At 36.3% G+C, this 5839-nt stretch overlaps 1 non-coding gene across 1 annotated transcript; it reads left to right on the top strand.

The window, feature by feature from the left end:
* The first annotated feature begins 778 nt into the window (after positions 1 to 778).
* LOC111754321 (small nucleolar RNA SNORA36 family) lies at positions 779 to 900 on the top strand. The gene has a single exon (XR_002789024.1). It is a non-coding gene; the product is annotated as a small nucleolar RNA SNORA36 family (small nucleolar RNA).
* Positions 901 to 5839: the final 4939 nt, after the last annotated feature.

Genomic DNA, 5839 nt, shown 5'->3' with positions numbered 1-5839 from the left:
GGAAAACATTATAGTAAATGAAATAATCCAAGTACAGAAAGACAAATACTATGTGAACTCACTTATAATGCAGAGTCTAATAAATTGAGCTCACAGAAGTAGGGAATAGAACGATGATACCAGAGGCTGGACGGTGGAAGTGGGGAGGGAGGGAATCCCCATTTCCGAACTTCCTCTCTTGAAGATGGCCAGCTTCCCTCTCCAAATTCTACGTGGAGGGCGGGTGACAGTAGGTTGAGAAACGGCTCGGTCAGTTACGGGAGCAGAGAGAACAGTTCAGCTCTGTCAGTTCATCAGCTATTTGGGTCGGTGATCTGACTGTAAAGAAAGGGAACACAACCTGTTGGTAGAAATTATAAGCAGGAAGTTGTGCTTTTATCCACCCTGCATGCTATCTGGGATTGACACAATGTATTCCTCATTAAACAGCTATAGATTAAGAGTTAAACATATGTAGTTGTTAATATCAATTTCCTAATGAAAGTTGAGGAGTCTCTTTTCTATAGTTAGCACTTATTAAATGTACATTATATGGCTGGCAACTTTACATATATCCTTTCATCTAATCACCATGTAAGCCCTGTAAAGTAGCTCTTTTATTCATCTACACACACACACACGTATTATATCTATTTTCCCCATCCTGGTATTGAGAATTGAACCCAGAGCCTTGCTCATTCTAGGCAAGTGCTGTACCTATCATTGAGTTACAACCCCAGTCCTGGAGTTAAACATATTAACTTACTTATCCAAAGTCATTGTGTAAAGAAATGGCACGTTCCAAATTGTTGAGTTCAGTTCAGGGTATATTTTCTGCTCTGGTAATTTAAACTTTGAAACATTGAAACTGGGAGAATGTTTGGATAGAAAATGTTATTCTATTCATTTATCCCTAGCTAGAGGATAAAAGAAAGAAAAAGGAAGAAATGGCCCAATAAGGATTTACATCCACATCTACTTGTATCAAAAAGCCTGCATTGGTTCTGTTAGGTGGCTCCATCCTTTGGAAAGTACACAGATAGAGACAATGGGTCAGCCTAGAACTCATGACCTGGTAACATTATTTGCTTTCTTTGAATAAGGGAATAAGGAGAAGAAACATGAGTCTACCACTGTGCTGTGAACTGAGGATTAGTGAAGGCAGACATTGCATTATTTTAAGCTCAATGTCCTTTACTGGACCAGCCCTGAAATGAAAGGATAGGAAAAAAGATGTCTGCTCTGAAATGGGGGTGGAAGATATTGTACTTCACTTGTCCATTAAAGTTAAAAGTATAATTAGTCAGAGGAATACTTGGATAAAAGAAGCAGAGACAAACAATGTAAATATGAAAGAACATGAAAAGGACCAGGACCCAGAGGATGACAAAGATAAGGGACACATAGCTCATTGCCAAACTGGGGTTATTTCTATTTAGAGAAACACTAAAGTCTTTCTCTAACCCTTCTCCCTTAGTCTTGATAATGTGAAATTCTTGGGGCCATTCGTACTAACTCTGTCCCTTTTATGGCTCTCTGTATAATTAGATCCAACCTTTTAAGAAAAGGGTTCTGGCAGCTATGTCTCATGGTTTATGCATGACCCAGTTCCTTTCATGTTTCCTGCTATAAATTTATGCTTGTAAATTGCATTTTTGAAACCCTATTGTTACCATTCCTTGGGATAGGAAATTTCCTTTTAATGAGACTAGTTAGCTGATGTTTTGTGGAGTGCTTAAAGTATACTGGAAGAAGGGCCGGAGGAAGGACTGTGAAAGGGCACTGAGAATGTTAATGAAAGTAATAGTGTGTGGCAGTTTTTGGTCTCCAATTTTCCTTCATCTTATACCATCCATAATAGATTGTTTTAGGATCTATTTAGGATCAAAATCAGTAGAACAAATGGATAGATGGATGGATGGGTGGGTGGGTGGATAAATAGATCGATTGGTAGATAGGATATTTGCTATGGGAATTGGCTCACGTGATTGCAGCGACTAAGAGATCCAACTACATGCCATTTGCAAGCTGGAGAACCAGGAAAGCTGGTAATACACTTTAGTTCCAGCCTAAAGGCACGGTGCTGATGGTGTGGCTCAGCCTCAGGCTGAAGGCCCGAGGATAGGACTGAGATGGAGTAGGGGTAGAATATTGATGTAAACCCTAGTACGTGTAAATCTGAAAACTAGGGGGTCCAATGCCTGAGAGCTGGAGATGGTGATCTCTGCTTAAGAAGAGAAAATATTTACTCTTCTACTTTTTTTGAGTTGTTGTTCTACTTGGACCATGAGTGGATTGAATGATATCTACCTACAAGGGGAAAGGGCACATCTTGTTTACTTTATCGATTAGAGTGCGAATCTCTTCCCAAAGCACAATCACAGGCACATGTGAAAGTAATGTTTTATGAGTTATCCAGTTATCCTGTAGCTCAATCAACTTGACACAATTAACTGTCATAAAACTCACAGGTGATTTCTTACTGTTATGTTTTTTTATTGTAGTTCTGTATTATGTGTAACCTTACACTGCTTTGTTTTGTTTTGTGTTTTTCTCTTTTTCCTCTTAAATTAAAAAAAAAAAAACTCAACCTTGAACAGGCTTCTCCACTGAGTCCTTTCAGCTGCCTTATAAAATATTATACTTACAAGTATATGATTTGGGCTGTTGCCATTTCTTCTATTTTTGGAAATACAAAACCTTTGGCCCCGAGGGAACTTTTCCTTCTCCTGTGAGTTTTAAATTTAATGGTTTTCATAATGTCCTTAAACTAACTGGTCTTCGTTTCCACTGGCCTACTCAAATGGAATTCATGTTTAACCTGCTTATGAATTAATTAACTTAGTTTAACAATATACCTCATTTGTCTCTAACTTTAACTGAAGGACAACTAACATAAAAAAGCACAATAATGATAATGCTGATTATAATTAATGAAGGGAAATCATGCTTCATTAAAAATAGTGGTAATGCATGTATAGTATTTGTTTCATTACACTTATTTGTTGGTCCCACAAAGATATAAAATCAATTATTCTCGAAAACTTGTTCAAAATCTGAAAGTACTTACAATAAATATAATAATTCCAGTCTCTTGAAAAGACATGAAAAAGAAAAAGTTACTGATCCCCCTATTTAGTTTGCATGCTTGTGTTCTGCCCTCCTTCTATTATGAAATTCATTAAATTGGGTGCTAATTATTGATAAATTTGGTGTCACCAGTAAAGTGTACATTTCTTGAGAACATTAGTTAAAATGAATATTAATAAAATTTTGCTGATCTTTGATTAAGTAGTAAACACACATTCAATATTAAAAACTGAGAGGTCACATTAATTCAAGTAAGGAGATAACTGAAGCCAGCCAGGACAGGGGCTTCTACATAAATTCATCGTCACCTGACTGAGTTTTGGCAACTTCTGATGGCAGTTATCTGTTCTGGCTTAAATATTTGTGGGGAAGCTTCTGTTTTCTTTTGCTCACAATCTTGTTGGGATTTGTAGGGCAAGAAAAGTGATTCCAGAACATGTTCATTAGCAGTATCCATTTGTTGACCCAACTCAAATAGGTTCAGAAAAATAGTGAAGATTCTGTGATTTACTGTCCTTACTTTCAGAGCCTTTTGGTTTCCCTAGTATTCTTTATTCTGCCTTATCCTTATTTCCACATTCTCTCTCTTTTCTCAAATAATAAGAAATTTAGTCTGCTACATTTGAGAATGGGGGAAGTGGAGGATGGGATGTAATCTCCAAGCGTCTTATGAGAGTTTTATTGTATTTGGTATTCAAAAAGTGTTTGTTGAGTGGATTAATAAAAATAATTTGTCTCACTCAACATCACCAAAAAATAACTTCAGCTTCTTTTTTTTTTTGTCTTTTTTGTTTTTATCAGTACTGGGGATCGAACTCATGACTGCCTACTTGCAAGGCAGGCACTTCTGCCACTGAGCTAAATCCCCAGCTAACTTCAGCTTCTTAGATAGTAAAGCTAGATAATGCAATGTGTAAATAAACCCACAGAAGGATCAACATTTGGTACCACTAAGTCTTGGGTTGGGGGAGGATAGGCCAATGTCATAAGAGCTGTAACAAGTCTAGATTTTAAAAATCAAAAGAGCTGCAGTGATATTTACATACCAGGTTGGCCTGAAGTTCATAGTCAAATATTCTAGCATAAAGGAAGGTTTGAATTCGGGTGAAACTAAAGGAGCTGTGATTGTAACTCAGAACTGGATAATTCGTACTGAAGATCATGATCTAGTCTATAACTGAGTTCAATGGAAGATGGGTTTCCTCTTTGAAGGCTAAGTCTTTCTAGTCAAGTTTACTCTGAAGTGTAACTTGCCTTAGTTTCAAACTGAAATCCTAGGGTGTTACCAGTGTTCCTCTTCCTTGGTGACTCTGCCTCCAATTCTTGCTTCCCCAGTATTTGAGACTGCAAACATTTTTGCATAAATTTCCATACTCACAGATATCACTTAAGAATCAATAAATGTTTCTAGGAGAAGAATGTAGCTGAATGTTATGCTCACCTCTCTCTTATCAAAGATCTTTGTCCTCAAGTCCTTGCTGCTTTGGTTCTCTCAGAAGTCTCAAGTTAATATTTTCTTTTCAAATATTTTATCCAGATAGTTAAGCTATTTTTGAAGGAGACTTGGTTCGCCATAGCCAAAAGTCTCAATCATGTCAATTCCAAACAGGAATTTCTCAGATATTTCTCATGTAGTCAGTCTGCAATGAGCTTAGCTTCCAATGTTCATACTGTATAAAGAATAATAAATCAGAGTAACAACAATAAGAACTTCCAGTTCCCAAGGAAAAGCAAAAAAAAAAAAAAAAAAAAAGAGGTTGAAATCCTACAACTTCCCATTCTACACTTTCTTCTTAGGAAGTCTATAATCCATTAGGGTTAATCTTTGCTTCGTTTATCCTTGTCAATACACAACTTTACGGTCTTGCACACAGTTTGTACCTGTGTTGAACGACTGAATCTTTCCATTTCTTTCTAGTACTGGATGACATGCCATTATCCAGTGTAATAATTGCAGGTTTGTAGACCTGTGCTTTCACCACCATATGAACACAGGGGAAATCATTCTCTGAGTTTCATTTTCCTTAGGTACAAAGTGAATAGTTTGGACTAGATGTTCTTTTAGAGTTCTTTGAATTTAAATTATAAATACTTATAACTATAATCACTTTAGTCATATTTTAACAAATAATTAAAAATATATATTAGTATGTTTATAGTAAATAATGTTTAAATTTCTTGTGTGGAGTTGGTACAGGTACATAAAACACAATCACTCCTTTTTTCATCCCCTTTCCCTTCCCTCTATCTCTTGATCTCCTTCATTATGAAAGAGAACTATCTCCCTACTTTTTATGATCTATATTTTATTTTTCCCTTTATTTATAGCTTGGGTTTCTCATGTAAGAGAAACTATGCAATATTTAAGCTTAACTTTACTGTCTCAAAGTTTATTTTCCTACAAATGACTGAAGTTATCTTCCTTTACGGCATAGTAGTGCTCCATTGGGTGTAAATACCACATTTTCATTATTTTCTCATCCCCATAGGGAGCTAGGCTGCTTCCAAGATTTAGCTATTATGAATTATGTTAGATAAATAAACAAGAGTGTGTGTTTCTCACTGTAATACGATGTCTTGAACTCTTTCAGAATGATACCTAGAAGGGGACTAGCTAGATGAAAGTTCTAGTTCGTATATTTTTGAGGAATCCCCATATAGATTTCCACTGTTGTTGTAGTAATTTACATTCCCTTAGACGCTGTGGAAGGGTTCCTTCCCCCACCATGACCTTTACTAGCATTTGCTGTTATTTGAGTTCTTAATGACA

The sequence above is a fragment of the Cavia porcellus genome, unplaced genomic scaffold (assembly GCF_034190915.1).
Source record: "Cavia porcellus strain 051 isolate PalLab524CR breed Dunkin Hartley unplaced genomic scaffold, mCavPor4.1 scaffold_1, whole genome shotgun sequence".
NCBI lineage: Eukaryota > Metazoa > Chordata > Mammalia > Rodentia > Caviidae > Cavia > Cavia porcellus.
This window is presented reverse-complemented; position numbering and strand designations above follow the sequence as displayed.